The sequence below is a fragment of the Hyla sarda genome, chromosome 8, assembly GCF_029499605.1.
Source record: "Hyla sarda isolate aHylSar1 chromosome 8, aHylSar1.hap1, whole genome shotgun sequence".
In the NCBI taxonomy this organism is placed as follows: Eukaryota; Metazoa; Chordata; class Amphibia; order Anura; family Hylidae; genus Hyla; species Hyla sarda.
This window is the reverse complement of record NC_079196.1, coordinates 28,513,191-28,538,642: the sequence shown is the minus strand read 5'-3', so window position 1 is coordinate 28,538,642 and position 25,452 is coordinate 28,513,191. Positions and strand designations below refer to the sequence as shown.

General features: G+C 43.2%; 1 protein-coding gene and 1 pseudogene across 2 annotated transcripts in view; both read right to left on the bottom strand.

Moving 5' to 3' along the window:
* ARHGAP15 (Rho GTPase activating protein 15) overlaps positions 1-25,452 on the bottom strand; it is a 788,583-nt gene that overhangs the window by 8,685 nt on the left and 754,446 nt on the right. Inside the window, exon 15 of one of the 2 annotated variants that reach the window (XR_008847054.1) lies at positions 19,915-19,987. The exons of the other annotated variant lie outside the window; for it this stretch is intronic. The gene's annotated coding sequence lies outside the window, so the exon portion shown is untranslated. The remainder of the gene's footprint in view (positions 1-19,914; positions 19,988-25,452) is intronic. 2 annotated transcript variants of the gene reach the window in all.
* On the bottom strand, positions 4,841-4,950 carry LOC130290123 (U2 spliceosomal RNA; annotated as a pseudogene).

Sequence of the window (25,452 nt, the reverse complement as noted above, 5' to 3'; positions counted from 1 at the left end):
CCAGATAGGAACAACGCCACGCCATCCAAAAACTGACTGATATCATTAAAGTCAAAATACAATTGAACGCTGTCATGACAAAAATGATAAGTGTGCGAAACGGGATGAAACAAAGTGTGATAGATGAAGCCAATGCGCTCGAGCCAACTGGGCTTACAAAACGCGGCGTATAGTGGAGCCTGATATGTCCCCCCTAATGGTCTTATCTGGATGACAGAACAATGAAGCCAGTGCTGCAGAATCGGCGCTGTGCGAAACAACCGAGTCCTCTGACCTCTATAGTTGTATTGAAGTCAGAAAAACATGGCTGCTCTTTTCCAGTGTAATGTAACCCTCTGCTATGTACTTAGAGCAGTGTTTTCCAACCAGTGTGCCTCCAGCTGTTGCAAACCTACAACTTCCAGCAAGCCCGGACAGCCAACGGCTTGAGTCTTCAGGGGATGGGTTGATTGTAAAAAAAAAAAAATGGTCTAGGCAGCGGCGGGCCCCCCTCAGGCAATGCCCGAGTGCCCAACCTGTCAGTCTGCCCCTGGCAGGGGGACCTTGCAGACACTGCAGGATTTCAGTCACGGTGTAGTGTGTTACCAATTGTTTTCTTAGTGACTATGGTCCCAGCTGCCTTGGGATCATTGACAAGATCCTCCCGTGTAGTTCTGGGCTGATTCCTCACCGTTCTCATGATCATTGAAACTCCATGAGGTGAGATCTTACATGGAGCCCCGACCGAGGGAGATTGACAGATATTTTGTGTTTCTTCCATTTGTGAATAATGGCACCAACTACCGTAAACTTCTCCCCAAGCTCGGGCAAAGGTCTTGTAGCCCATTCCAGCTTTGTGTAGTCTACAGTCTTGTCCCTGACATCCTCGGACAGCTCTTTGGTCTCAGTCATGGTGAAGAGTTTGTAATCTGATTGATTAATTGTGTGGACAGGTGTCTATTATACAGGTAACAAGCTGAGATTAGGAGTGTTCTCTTTAAGAGAGTGCTCCCACTCTCAGCTTGTTACCTGTATAAAAGATACCTGCGAGCCGGAAATTTTGCTGATTGATAGGAGGTCAGATACATAGGCAAATTCATTCATAACTTATTTGAAATTAGTTTGTTCTGGATTTTTTGTTGTTGTTATTCTGTCTCTCACTGTTCAAATAAAACGACTATTAAAAAAACAGACCGATCGTTTCTTTCTCAGTGGGCAAACCTACAAAAATCATCAGGGGGATCAAATACTTTTTTCCTTTCCTGTATACAGGAATAATTTGCTCTTTTTCAAAACTCGACACATTCCTTTGATTTACATTAAAGCAAAAATCCCCCCCCCCTTCCCACTCACTTTTTTAAGGCCCCTTTGGCGCATTAAAAATATATTACGGCCCAATGGCCACCTGATTCATGAATTCCGACGTCGATTCGCCAGACAAGAAGAAATTTGTAAAATAAATGATATTAAATTGTCTAATTGATTCCAGACAGGGGCCAGAAGTTGCAGGTGGCGAGCGGCTAATGAAAGTCCATAAATCATCGGCGACAATTGCGAGTCTTGTTTTCTTTATTTAAAGGCTACCTGCTCTCAGAGACGCCATTGATCTGCATGAGGACTTATTAAGAAAAAAAAAATGTTTTTTTTCCCTTTTTCTTCTTCAGCTTGTTTCACCAGTGAAGAGATCCACTTAATCCAATTTGACAGGCAATGCCAAAGATGCCAGCGGTAATTAATTAGCCCCGTAATTTAGACGGCAGAACAACAGGATATAGGAATTGGTGTTTCAGTGCCATTTCCCCTTAGGGCTCCATCTTACGGGGTCAGGTTTGTGTCTGTCGTGTTGAAGGTCAGTAAATAAATTGGCCGAGTGCCACAGCGCTGGACGTTTCATGATAGATATCCTTCACCCTCCTCGCTGCCTCTGGCGTTCGCAGCCTGGAATTAAACCTTAATTCCTTGTTTTTCTCCCCAGACTTGAGCATTGCCTTTTTTTTGGAGGAGGATTTTGAGCAGAAGTTTGAACTTATGTGACGCTCAATTGTCACGTGGCCTGACTGTCTGCGTTACATACCCGAAGTATCAGGAGACACTTTGCATTTCGCTACATTCTCTGGCCTCTTATGGCCATCTTTTACGAACAGCACAATGTGTTTATATAGATTTTCTAACACCTAGGCGGTATGTAGTTAAAAGGCTGCACTTTGATCTTTTCTATGCCAGCAACTATTTTCTTAACCTCAGCTCAACTCACACCATAAGGGACCATGCACACACGAGAGGCCTCTGTGTACTGCCGTACAGGCTCAGGCGGGTGCTATATGTATAGGGATATGTGCCCCTAGGAACAGGGTTTCAAACCGGAGTGCCTCCAGCGGTGTCAAAACTACAACTCACAGCATGCCCGGACAGCCGCTGGCTGTCCGGGCATGCTGGGAGTTATAGTTTTGCAACAGCTGAAGACATCTCGGTTGGGAAACACAACTGTATGCATAGAGTTTGAAGGAACATCCCTTGCTTTTCTTTTGGTTAAGTTTGCACATATTACTACAGGAAGTCCTCTGAATGCATCTCTATCAAATTGGGTGAGGATGGATGCCAGGGGATCAATTAAACAATGGGCTTCCCATTGGCGCACACCAGATAGGTGCTACAAGTAAGCACTGACCACTGACACCAAATAAAATAATAAAAGGGAATTTTTCTTTTTGGACAACACATTTCGAGAGACTAATTCTCTCTTCATCAGGTCCATTGACCTGATGAAGAGAGAATTGACCTCCCTAAACATGTCCCCCCCCCCCCAAAAAAAAGACTCATTTTTTTTATTATTTTAATCAGTGTCCATGCTTACTTGTAGCAACGATCCAGTGTTCGTGTATGGGAAACCCATTTTTTTTTTAGATCCTCCAGGATCCACTTCTTTTGAAGCAAGACCGTACTTCCCAACTGGTCTAATCACTGCCAGATGCCAGATTTTACATCTACTATTTCATGTACGGTTAGGTGTTGAGCCCTAAACCCAACACAATAAAGTAAGCAGCACACCTTAATTCTTAATTTATCTGTAATCCCAAGGTAACGACACCAGGTAGAACCCCATCTTGTTCATTTTTGTTTTCACATTCTCTGCTCTATCAAATCGTTGGCATATAGTGGTATTGCCGCTCTATATAAGTCTTACTATGGCATTATACAAAAATAAGGTTATAATATGACCTTATGCATGACCTCTAAGATATTTATTTTACCTGTTGCCCAAGAAAGAGTTGGAACTAGAGTGGTGCCCTACAGTATCCTCACTGCCAGTGGTGTAGCTACAGGGCTACCAGGTTTTATGCCCTGGGAACTGGGTGCCAGGGTTGGCAACAACAAGCCATTAATCTTTGGTTGGGTAATTTAGATACTGTCACTTTTTTGGCCTTTTGGCTAAAAACAAATGTATTATCGGTTCTTATCAGTGGTCCTAGTCTAGCCACTGGTGAGGATAGAGCTGCATTGAGGAGGTAGGTGTATCAGAGTGTTCTTGAACTTGTGCCACATCAGTGGGCCCTCCAGGTCTGGTCATTGGGCCGGGGGATCTAGAGCCGGTGTACTTTTGTGCTTCGTGGAGTGGTGACCCAGGGGTGCCTAAACTCACTGGGCTGGTACCCCACTGAGTTGAAGCATGGGCACTAACCTCTTCACCTTTTGGCACTTCACCTCCTGATTCTCGGCCTCTGCCTTCTGGCTAGGGTGGGAACATGTTTTTTTTAGATCTGACTGGATGTCCGGGCTGTATATGTGCACTCATCAACTTATTTGTTTATTTTTGTCGTCATTGTGCCACTTTTTGTGTGTCCACAGGATTGGTCTAGGAGAGGTGTGTCTGGCCATCAAGTTCCTCACCTCCCTGCAAAAACCCTGGGTACTCCTGCAGGGACAAGGTACTGCGGGCAGATACCTTGGTTAATGCCGGGACATTAAACCTGGAACCTTCCAGATGCCTTTTGGCCCAGAGGGGAAGGGGAAGGTTTGTTGGGGGCCTCTCTCCTGTCAGAGAAGGGCTTGCAATACACAGCATCCTTTGTGCATGTTTTTTAGTGTGACATGTTTGCAATCTTTCTTGCACTTTTTATCTAAAAGGTGAGGAATGTGCTCTCGAATCACCCAAAGTGCAATAAAAAGTGCAGGCGTGTTCCACAAAAAAATGTGCACAAAACATGCGGTCTATCGCAAGCCCTTTTCCGACAGGCCCAAAAGGTACCCTTCGCCTCCGAACCAAAAGGTACCTGCAAGGTTCCAGGTTCGATGTCCCTTTTTGCCGAAGCTACTAAGGGACCACAAATGCTCCCAGCATCCCCCTTGGCGTTAGCCAATGTATCTGCCTGCAGAGCCGTAAATGGTCGGTACCCTGCCCATGCAGGAGTACCTGTTTTTTTTGCAGGGGGGTGAGGGACCTGATGGCCACAGACACCTCCCCTAGACGGGCTACCGCATCCTAACAATCCTGGGAACACACAACACTCAAAGTGACACAGTGACATAAAGAAATAAATGAGTGAATGTGTGCAGGTATACTGCCTGGACATCCGGCCGGATCTATAAAGAATTTATCTGATCTTAGCCAGAAGGCCGGGAATCAAGAGGCGAGTGCCACAAGGTGAAGATATCATGGTGCCTGTGCTTCCATTCAGTGAGCCAATACTCGCAGTGAGTTTCAGCACCTCGGGGTCACCACTCCCGAGGCACTAAAGAACCTCGGCTCTAGACCCTCTCAGCCTCATGGCGAGACTCGGAGGGAATCAGGTCCCATCAGGGCAGCCATCAAGCTGATTCCTCAGAACCACTCCTGGAACACCCTGGTACTCCTGTCCCCTCCATGCAGCACCCATCCCCACCAGCTCCAAACCGGTGCTGTGGAGACCACCGGCATGAAACTGATAAGAACAGATACTACACTTGATCTTAGCCAAAAGTCCCAGAAGCAAATTTTTCTTGCACTTTGGGTAATTGAGAGCATGTTCCTCGGCTCTTAAAATGCACAAAAATTAGAAACTATGCTCTGGGTACAGTTCTGGTTCTCAGTGGGGAGATCTGTGCATGCATAAATTAGTTCAGCTTTCAGGTGCTCCGGTGGGCTGGAAAAGGTGGATACAGTCCTAAGAGAGAGTCTCCTAGGACTGTATCCACCTTTTTCCAGCCCACCGGAGCACCTGAAATCTGAACTAATGTATGCAGGCTAAAGTCAGCAAACGTCGTGCCGCGAGCTTCGTGACGAATCGAATCACTGTAACTTCGCTCATCTCTAGAACCTACTAAAATAACATCGGCCACATGGCAGAAAGGAGATTGAGAAAGCATCGCATGGCCTCAAGGAATCCCATGATGCCTTTCATATAGCTTTCCCAGCTAATCACTGTAAAAGTTTATGCACATATCTTAGAGATAGCAGGTGTTAGGTGAAGATCTCTGTGAGGGACAGTGAGCAGTGAACAAAACAGATAGGAGTAGGAGACACATATATAGTAATTTTGGTAAAGCAGCAGAGAGCCTTTTGCATCTGTTCTACTACTTCTTCACTTTCCAGACACAAAATCTGTTTCTACTCCCACAAAGGGAGAATTTTTGGACCACTTGAAATAAGCCATTGCTTAGGCACTGTTTTACACACTTTTGTTTAGGGCTAAGTGTGAATTAGAGGTTTGGACCAAACTACTTTGGTCAGAAAGATACATTTTTACCAGAGTTTGGCAAAATGACAGAACTAAACATTTTTAAAAGTTCACTCATCTCTAAATCTAGCTTTAAAGAGTTTATCCAGGAATAGAAAAACAGGGCTAGTTTCTTTCAAAAAACACTCCCGTCTGTCTCCAGGGTGGGTGTGGTACTGCAGCTCAGTTCCATTGAAGTGAATGGAGCCAAGTTGTAATACCACACACAACCTGGGGACAGACAGGGAGCAGTTTTTGTAAGAAATGAACTCTGTTTTTTTATTTATTCCTGGATAACCCCTTTAATTATTTAAAAGATAGATGGATGAATAGATAGATAGATAGAAAAAAAGATAGATAGATTTATTAAAGAAATTCATAGGCACTTCAGGATATAGTGAACAATATGTGACTATATTCACCAAACATGTGGAGCGATGTTTCGGCCATCTCACATGGCCATTGTCAAGCTTAACAATTGCCTTGTGAGACGACCGAAACATCACTCCACATGTTAGGTGAATAAAGTAACATATTGCTAACTATATCCTGCTGAGTGCTGCTGACTTTCTTCAGATAGAAGATGCGATAGAGATATGATTGATTTGAGATGGACAGATAGAGAAATAGATATGAGATAAATAGATAGACATGAGATACATAGATACATAGATAGATAGATATGAGATAGATAGACACACTATAGCACTATAGATGATAAAACACACTATAGACAGATAAACAAAAAGATATGAGATAGGCTTGGGGTGGACCAGGAGAGTTGTGGGGTTTGGGGTGTTGCGGTGATGTAGGTGCAGGTTCTGGTGGTATTAACCCTTAAATATCGTGACACTAGGGTGCGGTTTCATTAGTGTTAATGGTCCTACCGCCAACTGTCCCAGAAACGATAGGGAAAATAACGGAATGTCCACAGCAGACTTTATAAATAAACTGAAGAACTTTACTTGAAGATTTTATGCAACAGTCTCTTAAGAGGCAACCGGAATGCAGGTTCCTCACAGGTTTTCCTGGGACTTTTAAGCAATGAGCTTTGATGCAGGCCACTGTGCTACTAATTATAATATTCTAGCTGATAGTAGTCACATAGGATTTGGTAGATTGAGCTTGGTAACTCACAGTTTAGTGGCTGCTGGTTCTTTCAGGCTGTGGCCTAGAAGAATTGAGTTTTGTGCTGAGATATTTGTGCTTCTTTAGTGTCCAGGCCTCAAGAGAGAGAATTTAGCAGCTACAGCCCTTTATATAATCAGGGGCTGGACTAAGCTCATTGGTCAGCAAACCTGTAAGTCCTGAACCCAGTGAACTCTGGGTACATATCATGACCCTGGAAGATCCTTGAACAATAGTACAACCATAATTTTAGTCACATGGCCTGCTAAGGTCCTACACATTTATAATACCTATGTATATACATTAAATAATACACAATTTATATGAGGTGACCAGGGATAAGCCCTGCAGGAGAGCCCTATGACATGGAGGGACTCTAGCTGAGGGGACTTTAGACAAGGGACAGGACCAGGTCCTGTATCGGGACACCACAGATTGATTTCTGAGTTCTGACTTTTAATAATAAGTATAGAATATATAGTACACATATATACTGTATATACTTTTTAATCTATATATATAAAACTCAATGGGGGAGATCTATCAAAACCTGTCCAGAAGAAAAGTTACTGAGTTGTCCATAGCAACCAATCAGATTGCTTCTATTATTTTTTCAAAGGCCTTTTCAAAAATGAAAGCAGCGATCTGATTGGTTGCTATTGGCAACTCAGCAACTTTTCCTCTGGACAGGTTTTGATAAATCTCCCCAAATGTGTATGTGTGTGTATATGTCTGTGTATGTGTGTATGTGTGATTCAACCCTTACTCACCCCCATTTGCCAGGGTCGGGGTTTTTGTTTAAAATCCTATGCAAATCTATGGGAAACAAATGTTACTGCATAACTTCCAAACGGCTGTAGATATTTTGATAATACTTGGTCACATGTTACTTATATGTCCTCTAAAATGATAGGATATGTAAATTAACTCTTAACTACTCCCATTTATTGGAGGATCAGGGTTTTTGTTTAAAGTCCCATGCAAATCTACGGGAAATGTATGTTCCGGCATAACTTCTTTACAACTGGAGATATTTCGATAATACCTGGTCACATGTTACTTATATGTCAAATAAAAATATATGATGGTTAAATTAACCCTTACCTACACCCTTATATAAAAGATGGGTTTTTGTTTCAAGTCCCATACAAGTATATGGGACTTCCAGTACCTTACTCCACAAGCTCCGCTCTGCATCTCCTGGTGAATGCGTCAGTCCGACTTGCAAGCCACACCCTCCAAGCATGCCACGCCCCATCTCACAAATACACGCCCACTGTTTAAGCTCCACCCCTTTTAGTTTTTTTTACCCTTTTTGTGCAATGGTCTGGCTTTCAAATCACACCCTTTTCCACAAAGCCACGTCCCCTTCTATTTTTGGCTTACAATATCTTCATCACAACTCAGTCCCACCTGAGGATGGTATATGAGGATGGGACATAAGGACGGGATATGAGGTTGGAATATGAGGACGGGATATGAGGACGGGATATGACAACAATATATTAGGTTGGAATATGAGGACGGGATATGAGGACAGGATATAGGGATGGGATATGGGGACTGGATATGAGGACAGGACATGAGGACAGGACATGAGGATGGGACATGAGGACGGGACATGAGGATGGGACACGAGGATGGGACATGAGGAAGGGATATGAAGATGGGATATGAGGACGGGATATGACAACAATATATGAGGATGGGATATGAGGTCGGGATATGAGGACGGGATATGAGGGCAGGATATGAGGACGGGATATGAGGACGGGATATGACAACATTATATGAGGATGGGATATGAGGTCGGGATATGAGGACGGGATATGAGGGCAGGATATGAGGACGGGATATGACGACGGGATATGACAACAATATATGAGGATGGGATATGAGGATGGGATATGAGGAATGGATATGAGGTCGGGATATGAGGATGGGATATGAGGTTGGGATATGACAACAATATATGAGGATGGGATATGAAGACAAAAGCTTCCTCCTTTGTTGATTATCCTCCCCAACAAGGATTAGGAAGGAAAAACCAGGCAGCGCCGGGTACTCAACTAGTTGAGCATAAATTACAGCCTCTTCTTGTAAACGTTATATGGACACACAGGAGTGTGTGACATCTGATTAGAGAGATCGCGGTAACGCCACGTTCCGGTTCTGAGCGCTGATATATACATTCCTTCTTGTATTTAAAACACTGTATGCAAATGATGTTTTTGTTATAGAGGGAGAATTCCTGGGGTTGACTCCGGTGGTGCTCATGTCTATGGCGGAGCAGTTATAATAATCATATCAAATAAGCATGGCCTGAATCTAATTGGGAATATTTTAAAATGCTGAATGAGGACAGCAAAAATAAACACCAGATTCTGTGTTCTCCGGGATAAGAAGGTAGAGTGAAAAAATCTGCTCGACTTGACCACATTGTCATAATCCGCATACATAACTGCTTATTGGATCCAGGCGATGTAGACAAGGGGACGACTGCTGGCTCCATACTGGAATACTAGATGCCACAACAAAGCACAGGCACTTTCCTCTCCATGTTTTCTGACAGACTTCTTAAAACATTGGCTTTTTGTTTCATCTGACGTCTCAGAATTTTCTTGTACATTCTGCTCTTACCTGTTCTGCTTAAATTGAGTAAATAAACCAAGCGTAGACTTAGTTAAACTGACAGCAGCGACATGTGTTCTGTGCCCCTCTTATTCTGTAGATACTAGGTTTCCAAACTGTGGACCTCCAGCTGTTGAAAAACTACAAATCCTGACATCAATCATTTTACGGTACCACAAAATCTACTGTGACACACACAAAAAAAAAAAGATTATTTGTGGGGCAAAATTGAAAAAAATAAAAAATAAAAATGCAAGTTTGCAACTCATGGGGGCTTCCGTTTCTATGCAGGGCCCACACACATTGGCCCACAATCAAGTTGTGTGAGAGAAAAAGTGAAGAGATTTTTCCACAGCAACCAATCACAGCTCAGCTTTCACTTTACCAGAGGTCGTTAGCTGAGCTGTGATTGGTTTGTGGTGATCCACGGATGTATGGCGGGACCACGGGTGCAGCAGTGTGAGTGGTGGGATCAGATGGTATTAACCCCAGGGGCAAGATGTTGTTAACCCCTAGTGTTTGTGATGCCAGTGAGGTTTTATGGTTCCGGAAAACCACACGCCCCATTCCTTCGCTATACCAGTTGCTAGTAGTGAAATGAGAGTCCACAACCAGTTATGGTCAAACGGAGGCTCAAAAGAGTATAAGACAGATGGAATTATCTTCACAGCTAAGGCCAGATTTCCCAGAGAGTTGGCCAGGACCCAAAAGACCTCGCAGCTTGCAGACATAGACTAGAGACTTACTGTAATGTCTGTAGCTTTTGGGGTCTTCCAGATGCTGATCACTTGCACTGAGATCTGTACTAGCTGGTTCTCAGTAAAGAAAGAGAGTGAATTGTAATGGCCACCCCTTTATATACTGGGGGGCTGGACTAAAGCCCATTGGTCAAGCTGGTGCTCTCTGGGAGAACATGTGACAACCAATCATGTGACTGCACAACATAATGTGGTGTCTTGGCACCGTATTTCATACTGTCCCTTAGTTATTAGTCCCCAAAGTCAGAGTCCCTAGGACTGTCGGGGTTCACTTCCCTAATTAACCCCTAGTCACCCCTTAGTAACTTGATATTTATAAATATTATCTATGTAAATATGTATATGGTGTTACTCACTTGTTTTAGTGTCGCAGGACCTGTGGGTCATGTGACACGGTTCAGAACTCTATGGTATGTTGAAGGACCTTAGGTGGTTCTTGAGTCACGTGTTTCCCATAATGCCGTGTAACGGTGAGTGACAGTTGTTTCGGACCAATCCAAAACGGCCCGCCCCTGCCCATATAAGGGAGCTGCGGCCATTGATCGCTCTCTTGGGTTGCTGTCATTGAATGAGGTAGGACCTCCGCAACTTTCAAGTACGTTTACTAGGCCAAAGCCTTGCGGCCTCGGCCTACAGCATAGCGGTTATAGATATCTAATTCCCCGCAACTCTCCGCAAGATCACTGGACCTAAACGCACCCCTAAATCCAGCGGATCTATGCAATGGAATCTCCCTAAAGCTGAATTGAGCTTATCTGATCTCAACCAACTGTCAATCACTGCTCAAATACAAATAGACTTCGTTCATGGACTGTTATTGCTATTGTCTGCTTCAGAAAATCTTCAGTAAAAGTTCCTGCAAATTTCAGTTGACAGTGGTTGTGGACGCATTCCCCTATCGTTCTTGAGAAGGGTGGCGATAGGCCCAGCACCATTACAGTATTTAACCCTCACCCTGGCGTCACGAGTGACAAGGGTTAACAGCGCCCTTTATAATTCAAGAAAAGCAACACCCCAACTACCCTATATCCCCTACAAGGCACCACAATAACAGTATGGTTAGTATGGTTAAAATTCTCCTCTTCTGACCCCTATAACTCTTTTATTTTTCCTTATATGGGGTAGTATGAGGGATTATTTTTTGCACTGTGATCTATAGTTTTTATTGGTACCATTTTTGTTTTGATGGGACCTTTTTTTGTTACTGAGGGTCTACTCACATGGTGGAATTTCTGCTTGCGGAATTCCACCTCAAATTAAAGCCCATAGACTTCTATGGGACTATTGGTCTACACAGAATCATGTTGGTTTCACAGGTCATTTATCTCAATATTCTTTGTCTAAGCAGCTGCCTTTATTACTTTAGCACTTAAAGAGGTGTGTGTATCCATCCAATGTACCAGCAAACATCTCCTGAGTGCCATGAACCCTATTCAATAAGTATCAGTGCAAAGATTGGAGGGTGACCATGCAAAATATTAAGAATTTAGATGTAACATAACAAACTATATAATAGTGCCAAAAGTTAGATATTGGAAATGTATAATAACTGTTAACTGAGCAGAGACATTAAGAGACCTTGCATCCTTTTATAGCACCTAATTCCCTTGTTCATGTTGCTCACACTGCATGCAGTTTACTGAAAAGGAAGGGGTGTTTCCTTGCTTGCCCTCACATCTCAAATGGGAACTTCCCCCCCTCACTTCTCAGAGTTGACAAATGGTTGCTCTGTGCACTGAGGCTCTGTAACACACCCTGGCTCAAACAGCAGGCTGAATGACATGCCGGGAACCGGCACAGAGCCCTGCTTGCCCCGCCCACACAGTTTTCTGAATAGTGGAGGGACCAATAGTTTTAAGAAGTATGGAATATTTTTTTGCCCAAAAATATACACATTTGTGAACCAATGTACACTACAAATATATATATATATATATACACACACAAATAATAGATATATATATATATATACATATATATATATATATATATATATATATATATGTATACACACATATATAAATATATATATGTATATATAATATTTTAATATATATCAAAACATTTTTACAGATGACAGTGCCCAGTTAACAAAAAAAAACAAAAAAAAAAACACGTTGCTGGTTGAGCCCGGTTAGTACACATACCCTATTCTGGCTACAATTCTGCATTATTGCACACCTAGGAGCATTTATAATTTGTGCAATATTTACTCCACTGTCTGCAGAGTTCAGGAGAGTTCATTGTACATTTTGCACAAACAGAGTATTCTAGTATTTAGAGTGAAAACTAAAGCTGGCACTGAAAGTAAATCTATATGTAATATAAATTTCTGAAATTAAATAGGTTAAGGTGGAGATTTGCTTGGGTGGTCTGAAATTAGAAAGAAGTTAAAGGAAAACTGTCAGCAAGTTCACCCACACTAAACCCGTTACATTGGGTTATAGTGTGGGTGAACAGGAGCCTGTAACGTGCTCACTTACTTAGTAAAGTTTTGTTTAGGGCGAGTTTGCGTCCTCTAAAGTGTCCACCATCCATCCCGATTTTGCGCACAGCAGGCGGGTCCCCCGCCGGTAATCTCACTTTGGGTTCCGAAGGCAGGCGCCCGAATCCCATCCCCCTTGTTGCATATTCATTTCTTGTTTCTTCACGTCCTAATGACGTGGAGTTACCTGTCCTTCTGAGCACTGCGATCTGGCTTCAGAGCGCATGCGCTGTTTTGTTTTACACAGCTCTCTGTCCTGATGATGTGAGAGCCTTGTCCCCCCAGAATCGCTCTGCGGTGCAAAACTGCGCATACGCTCTGAAGCCAGATTGCAGCGCTCAGAGGGGCGGATAACTCCACGTCATTAGGACGTTGAGAAACAAGAAATGAATATGCAACAAGGGGGGTGGGATTCGGGCGCCTGCCTTCGGAACCCAAAGTGAGATTGCCGGTGGGGAACCCGCCTGCTGCGCGCAAAACCGGGAAGGATGGCGGACACTTTAGAGGATGCAAACTCACCCTAAACAAAACTTTACTAAGTGAGCACGTTACAGACTCCTGTTCACCCACACTTATAATCCAATGTACTGGGTTTTGTGTGGGTGAATTTGCTGACATTTTTCCTTTAAAAGCATCCTGCGTCTTCTCCTCCTTTAGTTTATACTAGAGGTTCTAAGATCTGAATTATTCTGGAGGCACAATTCATTTTTGGCGTTTATATCTGGGGTCTTAATTAATTTTGCCACATGGGGAAGGAGCCTTGTGCACCATTTGGTTTTTTTGTGGCATAATAGTAGCTGGTCCATAATAATAGTTTGGGAATAATTGTTGGCCCCATATATAATTTGGAGTCACCCGGAGACAGTCTTAGCTAAAGCCTGTAGAAGTGACCACAAGGGTATAGTCATAAAAGGTAAAGAGGTAACAGTCCCATCTTGACCAGGGTGCCTGATGCCCCTCTGCCATATAAGAAATCACTGTAGAGATGAGTGAATTCCCCAAAACTTTTTTGCTTCCCACCAAATTTGCATGTGCATTGACTTCTCTAAAACAGTATTTCTCAAGCACAGTCCTCAAGTCCCCCCAACAGGTCATGTTTTCAGGATTTCCTTAATCTTTCATAGGTGATATAACTGTGGTGATGCCTGATTCACTGACCATAATTCTATCACCTGAGAAAGACTAAGGTAATCCAGAAAACTTGACCTGTTGGGGGGGGGGGGGGGGGGGGCTCTTGAGGACTCGCGCTTGAGAAACCCTGCTCTAAAACATCATGTTGCATGAGGTCTGGAGGACAATATCCAACCCCTTGCAAACTTTTTAACTTCAACAGTAACCCAAACCCTCATTTAGGGTTTGCATCCCTAACCCCATCCCATATTGATCCCATAACCCTATCCCCTGACCTATGTTCTAATTACCAAAATGGTCACTGCCAGTTACAGTCAAAATTGAGGGGGAAACTAAGAAGAAATGTGATTAGTCCTGAATTGACTCTCATCTATATTCTCCATTTATATAAGGACCTAATAATGGGACTATTAAACTCATGGGGTGAGATTTATTATCAGAACCTGTCCAGAGGAAAAATTGCTAAGTTGCCCATAGCAACTAATCAGATCGTTTCTTTCATTTTTAAGAAAGCCTCTGAAAAATGAAAGAAGCGTTCTAATTGGTTGCTATGGGCAGCTCATCAACTTTTCCTTTGGACAAATTTTGATAAATCTCCCCCATTTTCTGTTCACTGCAATAAATTACTGGTGTCTTGCAGAATACCTTGGTGTGTGTTGCTTCCATAACCAGCAATTTTCTCCTATTCTGGAGAGGCCCGTTACAGATTTTCCGTTAGGGTACTTATGTGTCATCAACTGGTGATGTGGTCCTTGTGTCATCGTCTAGTGGTGTGCCATCTGAATTAAAAAAAAAGATACCATTCTGAAGTGGGGTCTTTAGCTGGAAATCCTGACGTCAGGAAACCACTGCTCTAAGTAAATGGACTGGGGCCCACCAGCTCATCTCCTACAGGTTCCCTGACAGGTTCCTCTGGATAAAAAATTATAATGATAATAGATTTTCATCATTTATAGCCATCAGTCAGGTGTGAGCTTGACGTGTTTCATTATTATTATGCTGCACACAGAGGTTCGTATTGACAAAAAGCCATTAAAATGTACTTTTCTAAATGATAGGAACTAGGTAGGTGGTCTGCACTCCCTCATCATTCCAAGTCAGTAACATCTTGTGTCACAGCCTGAAATAATCATAAACATTTAGGCGCTGCTTATTCTCACTGTGACTTATTAGTGGAAAAATACATCTCCGAGGTAAGTTTTTATTAAATAATTTTTCGTCACTTTAAACATGTGCTGTCCAGAGCTAGCCCTTCTCGAGGAGACGCAGGGAACAAACACTTCACATTCACAGATGCATCTCATTTGGTGCGGTTTGGAGTGTAATTTAGATCAAAAAGATCTATGTAAATGAGTCAGGATTTCTTAATTAGGTGCTTTCAGAGAGAGAGAGAAAGAATTGGACCACATCAGTAGGTGTGGGTGTGGCGTCCGCAACATTGGAGCCTTCTACTTTGGGTTTGGTTCAATATTGTTAAAAAATAATAATATTTTTTTTTCATGCACAATAAAATATCTGCAGATGGTATAGACAGAACGACGCTACTTCAGAAGGATTGCATAAAATGCTGTCTCTTTGGCGAAGGCCTCCAAGTAGGTCACTCTGTTGTGAGTTAGCAGTTTCTTGCATACAACTGCCAGATATTTGTTCCTATTAGAAATGGGTCTCGTTCCAGTCTATGATCCTCTCCTTAAAATTTTCAGAGTGCTATTTATTTATTTATTTAAAAAAAGAAAGAAATAAAATTTGCAGATCTTTCTCGGAGCTGGCCAGCGCGCCGTCTCAATAGTCATTCTAAAACTAACAACCTCACAAAAGGCTTATTAGTTGTAATAGGGAAGGATACATTTCAGGGTTTCCTTTGCACAGTTTTAAATTCCTTTTTGTTTATTTATTTTAAATTTTGAAAATTATTAAACGAAAAAAAAAGAGGTTTTTGAAAAAAAAGAAATCTTATTTGCTTCTTTAAAATTCAACATGTTATAGAATACTGGAAGTTATGTTCTGAATTTTAAGATAAGTAAAAACATTATTGAATATTGAGTATAAACAGAAAAAAAAATTGCAATTTCAATAAAAATGTTTTTGTGTGTGTGTTTGAATTGCAATTGTCATAGTAAATAATAATTATCTTCTTTATAAAAAAAAAAATTTCATTGCAATATGAAGATTCGCTGCAAAAAATAAAACAAAAAAACAAACAGTGTTACATATTTATTGTTAATAGTGTTTTATTATTATTTTTTGATAAATTATTGCTACTACCACCAGCAGTGTAGTTCAATATTTTTCATACTGTAATAGTAATTATAATAAAATAACTTGGTTATGCTTACTATTTAATATACAGTACTGTGTTTTATTTCATATCTATTAGTTTTTCTTTCATTTTGTTCTAGTATTAATTTGATAATTTTTTATTATATAATCATTTACTATTTCTACAATTGTCACAACTATGACAATCTTGCCAATAACAGCACTAATTCTACTATACTAATAGAACTACTAATTCATTTGATTTTATTACAGTTGTTTTATATATTTAATTCTTTCCTATTCAAATGTTTGTGAATGTTGTAGATCACATTTATTTTCTAAATACCACACGATTTGTTTCTATAAAAATTCTCTATTTATGAATTAATAATTATCCATCAGTAACGTGTATACCTTTGCTATAGGAATGGAACATTCTTAGGAATGTATTCTCATATTATGCTTTGACATTTTTTTTCGTCTTTAACAAAAAAAAAAAAAAAACAATATAATAATAATAATTATTATTTTCTTTTTATGGGTTGAAATGACAAAAAAAAAAGTATTTTTGACACCTTGGGTCTCCTCCTAGTCTTTGTTTACACTGCTGCAGCCATACCGTATCATCCTGACAGGTGAGCCTATCATTAGCGGAAGAGGGTAAAATGCCACCCAATAGGGCAAATTGACATTTTCCAGTAGATTTATTTGCACCAGAAAAAAACATGTAAAAGGATATAGTAGCAACAAAGTGGATGAAATCTTAGCAAACCCTATCCACATTCTGCAGAAAGTTTCCACATGCGATCTGAATTTTTCGAACTGCACCCTGTAAATTCTTTTGTGTATTGCTTGATAATTTGTCACAGATTTCCTTTAAAGGAGTACTCCAGGATGCAAACATTGTCATTTAGACTGGCGGCAGTAAAAAAAAACAAAGAGATACATTCCTGCCATCACTCCCCCGGTGCCTCCAGTACCCTGCTCTGGCTTCCGCCGCGATCCTCTTCCTGGTTGCCGGCGGTCCATCGGCAACCAGGAGGCCGGAGCTGGTTACCAGAGGCACCGGGGGAGCAATGGCAGGTATGTATTTCTTTCTTTTTTTTACAGTCTGAATGACAATTTTAGCATCCCGGAGTACTACTTTTAGGTCAAACAAAATTGGTTGCAAATTTGGCTTTGCGGATCCACAGCGAAATCTGATTTCAACCCGATTAATTTATTTCTCTATAAACAGCATACATTTTTTCGTGGACCAAAATCCACGACTTATTTGGCTTTGCCTTGCAGATTTTTAAGCATAATGTTTTGAAGATTTGCTGCCTGAGGGTAGGGTCAAATGTAGCGTAAACACTGTGTATTTCAGTGCTAGCAAAGTCTATGGGTTTTATTATTACTCCAATAGACTTTGCTAGCACAGAAATACGCAGCATCAAATAAGAATATAACGTGGATAAGGCAGAGAGTCTGGCACTGCTGTAACTACGGCACTAGAAAAACCCAGGTGTGTATCAAGATAGCTAGCTAGCCAGGACGGTGCTCTGTCCAGGAACAATAGAGATAAGTCCAAATAGCAAAGTGTAGAAATATGGACGGCACTCACCAGGGTAGAAGCGTCAAAATATCCTTTATTGTGCAAACAGGGTGACGGTGTCAAGCAGGTATCGTGGCAGGAACGCGGAGGACCTCAGCGTGTAGGTAACAGCTGTGTCATAATTCCGTACTTCTTCTGACCATTCTGAAGAAGTACGGAAGAACGGCACAGTTGCTACCTGCACGCTGAGGTCCTCGGCGTTCCTGCCACGATACCTGCTTGACACCGCTACCCTGTTTGAACAATAAAGGATATTTTGAAGCTACTACCCTGGTGAGTACCGCTCATATTTCTACACTTTGCTATTCAAATAAGAATATGTTCACATGGGCGGATTACCTGCGGAATTTCCGCAGCGTATTTACTGCTTAAAATCCTCAGCGGATTTTGCTACCATTGACTTCAATGGGTCAGCAGAAAATCCGCTATAAAGGTAGATTTGCAGATTTTCATTCGGACCCATTTAAGTCAAGGGTAGCAAAATCCGCTTGTAATCCATCAGTGTGAATGTACCCTTAGTACTGTGTTCACACATGCATATTTTTGCTGCACATCTACTGCAGATTTTGCTGCCCAGGATCCTGCACATATTTAAAGTTGCAGGTTTTATGCTTCAGATTTACATTAAAATATCCAACTTTAAGGGTACTGTCCCACGTGGCGTATGTGCAGCGTATTTTGCTGCATATATGTTTCTGCGTATTTTCCTATTCAAAATCAGCTGCAGAAAATGTGCAGCAAAATCCGCTGCGTATACGCTACGTGGGACCGTACCCATAATATGCAGCATCAAATATGCCCTGGATACTGTACGTGTGAATACACCTCAAATTGTTCCAATGCAAATCCAATCCATGTGTCAGGGCAACACGTCATTGCTAAAGCAGGGTAAACAAACCAGGGAACTTTTATTTTGGGAGGGGGGTGTATAATGGATAAGTGAGTACCTTTTTAACTCTTACTCAGTATGTTTAAAAGAAAACATTTACTCATGTTATTTAATAATATTGTAACAATATTCCATATAATATATGAAAATATAATGTTCAGGGCAACATGATGATTAAGAAAGACACTGAAAACACATCTGCTCTATGTTGCCAGAAAAGAGGATCTGAGTACAGATGAAATGAATCAGAAGAAGAAAAAATCTTTTTGTTTCAAAGATAATAAAAGGAGAGGGTGCGCTGCATGCAATCAGCTGACCACGAAGAGGCGAAACTGCGACAACAACTTGCCTGATGAACGAGCCAATGAGCCAGATGCTGCGGTTGGCTGAGTCTTTTTTCTATGTGCGTTCAAAAGTAGACATCTGGGTTCAGCAATTTTCATTCAAAAAAAGATGATAGGGAGTTTGTGCCACCTTCCCCACCAATCTCTTCAACTAAATTGTGAAGAATGACAAATAGATGCCTAATGGCAGAAGAAAACCTATAATTTGTTTGGAACACGACCAACTTTTTTTCTTCTTCTCTCAAAAAGATAACATTAGAGCTGAAAAGGCTTAAAAATGTTTAAAAAGCTGAGAGAATGTATCCCATTACAGTAAAGTATCAATAATTACCCATCTATAGACCACCAAAGGGAAGAAATGAACAAATATGTACCGGATTATTAGAGCCGTGGCGGAGCACCGTATATAGCCAGTCATATACATTAAAGGATAGGGGATAATGGGGGAGATTTATCAAAACCTGTCCAGAGGAAAAGCTGCCCAGTTGCTCATAGCTACCAATCAGATCGCTACTTTCATTTTTAGGAAGGCCTGTGAAAAATGAAAGAAGCAATCTGATTGGTTGCTATGAGCAACTGAGCAGCTTTTCCTCTGCACTTGTTTTAATAAATCTCCCCAATATGTATAATCGCAGGGGGTCCCACCGCTGGGGACCCTCGTGATCTCGGTGCAGCCTCGGGCATTCTGTGACGGACGCTGCCTCTGAGACAGGGACGTGATGTTACGGCCATGCCCCCTAGTGATGTCAAGCCACGCCCCCTCCCATAAACATGAATGGAGGGGCATGGCGTGGATAGGGGATAAGATGTATAAAGCCGGAATACCTCTTTAATTATTGTAGACATCCTGTGGGACTAATGGGGTAGTGAGTCTCCATGTGGAGTCCATCAAAGTGGCGTATGAAGTCATATGCGCCATGCAATGCTTCATGGGATACAAAGTATGTAAAGTAGCTTCCTTCTACTTTCCTCTACTTATTGGAAGTCAATATTCAACCAGTCTATCATCTGAAATTCACTTACCAAACTGCGGGCATTGTTAGATGCTGTTAGTACAAGGAGACACATGCTGGCTTACATTTATTTGTCTCTGCTTCTGTAACATAAAAAAATGATTTTATTCTCTTGTGTAAAAATACAAAGAGGCGTTTCCAAGCCCTGAAATGCTGAGGACATGAACGCCTCCTTCCCCCTCTCATCTCGATTGCCAGTCAGCTGAAAGCCTAGCCCTGTTTACAAATCTTGCACCTGTGTACAACTTGTATGCACTTTGCAGGAATGAGATTTAGAAACAAGGTTTGGCTTCAAGCAGACTGTCAATCAGGGATAGGAGGTGGGGTGCAGTGGGAACTAAGTAAATTTTTTTTTTTTTTTATAATGGCAGCGTTTTGGGTATGTTGAAAAAAAATGATTTTTTGAATTGTAATTGCTAATTGTTTGGCTCTGTAGGAACAGGTGAGCTGTAGGGATCGACCGATTATCGGTTTGGCCGATATTATCGGCCGATAATCACAATTTTGGACTTTATCGGTATTGGCAATTACCTTGCCGATATGCCGATAATGTCCCGCCCCCCGGCATGAGACGACCATCGCCACCGCTGCCCCATTGCCTCCCCCCATCCTCTGCCCGCATACCGCCGCCGCTGCCCCATTGCCTCCCCCATCCTCTGCCCACATACCGCCGCCGCCCCATCACCTCCCACCATCCCCGGTGTTATGATTACCTGTTCCCAGGGTCCGCGATACTTCTGGCTCCTGCGCTGTTGCTGTGCACTGCACTGCGTAATGACGAGTGACGTCCCCAAAGCGACATCACCGTCAGTGCGCACAGTGACAGTGCAGGACGCCGACGGAGCCAGAAGTATCGTGGAACCAAGAACCAGGTAATTATAACACCGGGGATGGGGGAGGCGATGGGGCAGTGGCAGTATGTGGGCAGAGGATGGGGAGGCGGCGGTAAGTGGGCAGAGGATGGGGGGGCGATGGGGCAACTGTGGTGGTTAGACTCAGGACCCCAGGACAGGCAGGGGGAGAGAAGCGGGTGGCGACGGCGGTCTCTGGCCCGGCAAAAGCCGCTGCAGTTCATTGATTTAAAGCGCCCGCTTTAAATTATTGATCTGCAATGGCTTCTGCCCCACCGGGGGGGCTGTTTGAAATAGCTGATAACTTATACTGGAATATCGGTATAAGTTATCGGCTATCGGCCTGAATGTTGACAGATTATCGGTATCGGCCCTAAAAAAAAATCGATATCGGTCGATCCCTAGTGAGCTGGTTTCCTATCCTCCATTTGGGACAGTAGAGTGCAGACCTATACATCTCCATGACAACAGACCACAAACAAACTCTGGTAGTCTGATCTTGCTGTCCTTTGCTCTTCCATTTCCTACTTCTTGTTCCTCTACCCAATTTATATTAGCCAGATATAAAGGATGGAAAGAAGAGTATGGCTGCAGAATACGACTACAATAAACTTGGTTGTAGTCTGTTACCATGGAAACGTCTAGCTCTGCAAAGGAGCTGTAGACACAGAACCTTTGCAAAGTTGTTTCATTTTCCGTTTCTGATGCACAGAGACCATAAAAAAAATAAAATAACTTGAGGCGGATATTCAATTTAATATGAATAAAGATGACTACAGAATGATATAACAGCTGTTAATGGGCCCTGTAAACACCTTACAGGGAACATCGGTGTGTTTCTATATCTAACGCCACCCGGTAACTGCACTGAGAGAGAGGCGAGATATAATCTGCCGGTAATAAATTGCACCATAAAAGCCGCACGTTGACAAGAAACCAATCTCGTGTATAAATAGGACATATTTCTCTTCGAAAATCAAGGCAGTGACATTTTGCGCAACACTTTCATTCCTGTCTGGCAAAACAGAAGAGCCCGAAAATCCCTTCAGGTAATGTTACTTTCGATAAGTAATGTCACAGCGTGACTTCACATGTTAGCAGCCCCGGCGATGGAGCGTCTTATAAAGCTTTCTAATCAGCTCGAAAATGGTTTATTTACAGACACTGAAATCATATTTACCTGCACTGGAGGTAATAGTAACAAAAAAATAAATAAAATAAAAATAACACATTACCAAGCGTAAGTGTGAAGCGTTCTGTACAGCCGGGAGCTGTTTATTTATCAACAATTAATGTGACTCCACTATTAGCTTATCTGACGATTGATAACAGGAATATTTCATTTTTTGCCGTATGTATTTTCTAAAAGTGTCCTCCGCCACATATAGCGGCAAAGCTGAGAAATTTTTTACTGCCATAATGCAATTTGTCATATGTGTGCTGGGAACTGACTGGGAAGTGTTTTCCGAAGAGTGTGCCTCCAGCTGTTGCAAAACTACAACTCTTAGCATGATGGGAGTTGTAGTTTTGCAACAGCTGGATGTATTCTGGTTGGGAAACACATATAGGGAGAGTCCTGTCGCTAAGGGCCGGTGGGGTGGAGAGCAGCTGCCAGGGACCGCCCCAATAAATACCGTATTTTTCGCCCTATAGGACGCACCGGCGTATAAGACGCACCCAATTTATAGGTGCAAAATCTAAAAATTTTTTTTTTTAACCCAATAGTGGTCTTCAACCTGCGGACCTCCAGATGTTGCAAAACTACAACTCCCAGCATGCCCGGACAGCCGTTGGCTGTCCGGGCATGCTGGGAGTTGTAGTTTTGCAACATCTGGAGGTCTGCAGATTGAAGACCACTCCATAGGAGGTAGTACTCATGTGTCCCCGCCGCTCCGGACCCGTCACCGCTGCCCTGGATGTCGCTCCATCGCTGTCGCCGTGTCCCCGTCGCTCCGGGGAAGGGATCCCTGAACAGAGAAGACACCGAGGAGGCAGGTAAGGTCCCTCCCGGTGTCCTGTAAGCACTAACCCGGCTATTCAGTCGGGCTGTTCGGGACCGCCGCGATGAAATCGCGGCGGTCCCGAACAGTCCGACTGAACAGCCGGGTTAGTGTCACTTTCTCCTCAGACGCGGCGGTCAGCTTTGATCGCCGCGTCTGAAGGGTTAATACAGGGCATCATTGCGATCGGTGATGTCCTGTATTAGCCGCAGGTCCCAGCCGTTGATGAAACGCACTAACTTTTTCCCCCCAGTTTTGGGGAAGAAAAAGTACGTCTTATACGGCGAAAAATACGGTACTTGCCCCATTCTCACTTGCTTTTTGCAAATAATGATTAAAGGGTACTCCCGTGGAAAACTTTTTTTTTTTTAAATCAACTGGTGCCAGAAAGTTAAACAGATTTGTAAATCACTTCTATTAAAAAATCTTAATCCTTCCAGTACTTTTTAGGGGCTGTATACTAAAGAGAAATCCAAAAAAGAAATGCATTTCCTCTGATGACCTCTGCTGTGCATTTTAGGAACTGACCAGAGCAGGAGAAAATCCCCATAGCAAACATATGCTGCTCTGGACAGTTCCTAAAATGGACAGCAGAGAGCACTGTGGTCATGACATCAGAGGAAATTAATTTCTTTTTTGGATTTCTCTTTAGTATACAGCCCCTAAAAATCTGTTTAACTTTCTGGCAAGTTTTCGACGGGAGTACCCCTTTAACCCCTTCACGACGAGCGACGTACATGTACGGCGCCGCGAAGTGTCACTTGGCGCGCGGCGACGTACATGTACGTTGCGGGGTTCCGGGAGCGCCGCGTCACCGGTAGCGGTGATCGGGCCGGGATGACTGCTGTTATCTAACAGCAGGCATCCCGGCACATCGCCGAGGGGGGTCCTGAGACCCCCCCATGACCGCGATGCGTGCAAATTCAGACCTGCGATCTGCGCGATTCCGGGTCATACGGGTCACTGGTGACCCGGAAAATAAGAGGGATCATAGGTGTCCGAGACACCCTCGATCCCCCTAAAGGGATAGTAGTTTGGTGGCAGGGGTGCCACCCCTCCTATCCCTGCTATTGGTCGGCCGAGCGACCGACCGATAGCAGACCGGGGGAGGGGGGGTTAAAGTTCGGTTCCCCCACTTTGCCCACCTATCGGTGTCCGGGCAACACGGGGGAACCGTCCAGGGAGGGTCGGCGCCGAAGGTCCCTACCTGGATCCCGGATCGCGATCCTCCATGCGGGGATCCCCCACGTGCGGCGGCGGCGGCTTCCGGGTCCTGCTAGGTGAGTTGTTGCCTAGCAACATCCGGAGGGCCACAGTTTACAGTGGTCTCTAAACCGTGGCCCTCCAGATGTTGCAAAACTACAACTCCCAGCATGCCCAGACAGCTGTTTGCTGTGTGGGCATGCTGGGACTTGTAGTTTTGCAATATTTAGAGGGGTTCAGGTTGTAGATCACTAAGTGGTCTCAAACTGTAGCCCTCCAGATGTTGCAAAACTACAACTCTCAGCATGCCCAGACAGCAGTTTGCTGTCTGGGCATGCTGAGAGTTGTAGTTTTGCAACATCTGGAGGGCCACAGTTTTGAGACCACTGGACAGTGATTTACAACTTGAACCCCTCTAAATCTTGCAAAACTACAACTCCCAGCATTCAGGAACAGCATAAGGCTGTCTTGGCATGCTGGGAGTTGTACTTGCGTGCCTCCAGCCATTGCATAACTACATCTCCCAGCATGCCCTTCCGCAATCAGTACATGCTGGGAGTTGTAGTTTTGCAACAGCTGGAGGCACACTTTTTGGAAAATACTGAGTTAGGTCATAGAACCTAACTCAAGGTTTTCCAGCCAGTGTGCCTCCAGCTGTTGCAAAACTACAACTCCCAGCATGCATGGTCTGTCAGTGCATGCTGGGAGTTGTAGTTTTGACCCCCCTCCCGTGTGAATGTACAGGCTACATTCACACTGGCGGCAGATTACAGTGAGTTCCCCGCTGCAAATTTGAGCTACGGCAAATTTTCCGCCGCAGCTCAAACTCTTAGCGGGAGACTCAGTGTAATCTGCCGCCAGTGTGAATGTAACCTAAAAACACTACACTACACTAACATAAAATAAAGAGTAAAACACTACATATACACACGTACACTGCCCCCCCCCCCTTCCCCAATAAAAATGAAAAACGTATTGTATGGCAGTGTTTCTAAGATGGAGCCTCCAGCTGTTGCAAAACAAAAACTCCCAGCATTTGTGGACAGCAATTGACTTTCCAAGCATGCTGGGAGTTTAGCAACAGCTGGGAATCACTGGCATAGAATACCCCTATGTCCACCCTATGCAAGTCCCTAATTCAGGCCTCAAATGCGCATGGCGCTCTCACTTTGGAGCCCTGTTGTATTTCAAGGCAACAGTTTAGGGCCACATATGGGGTATCGCCGTACTCGGGAGAAATTGCCTAACAAATTTTGGGGGGCTTTTTCTCCTTTTACCCCTTATGAAAAGGAACAGTTGGGGTCTACACCAGCATGTTAGTGTAAAAAAATTAAAAATTTTACACTAACATGCTGGTGTTGCCCTATACTTTTCATTTTCACAAGAGGTAAAAGGGAAAAACGCCCCCCAAAATTTGTAACGCAATTTCTCCTGAGTACGGAGATACCCCATATGTTGGCGCAAAGTGCTCTGGGGGCGCACAACAAGGCCCAG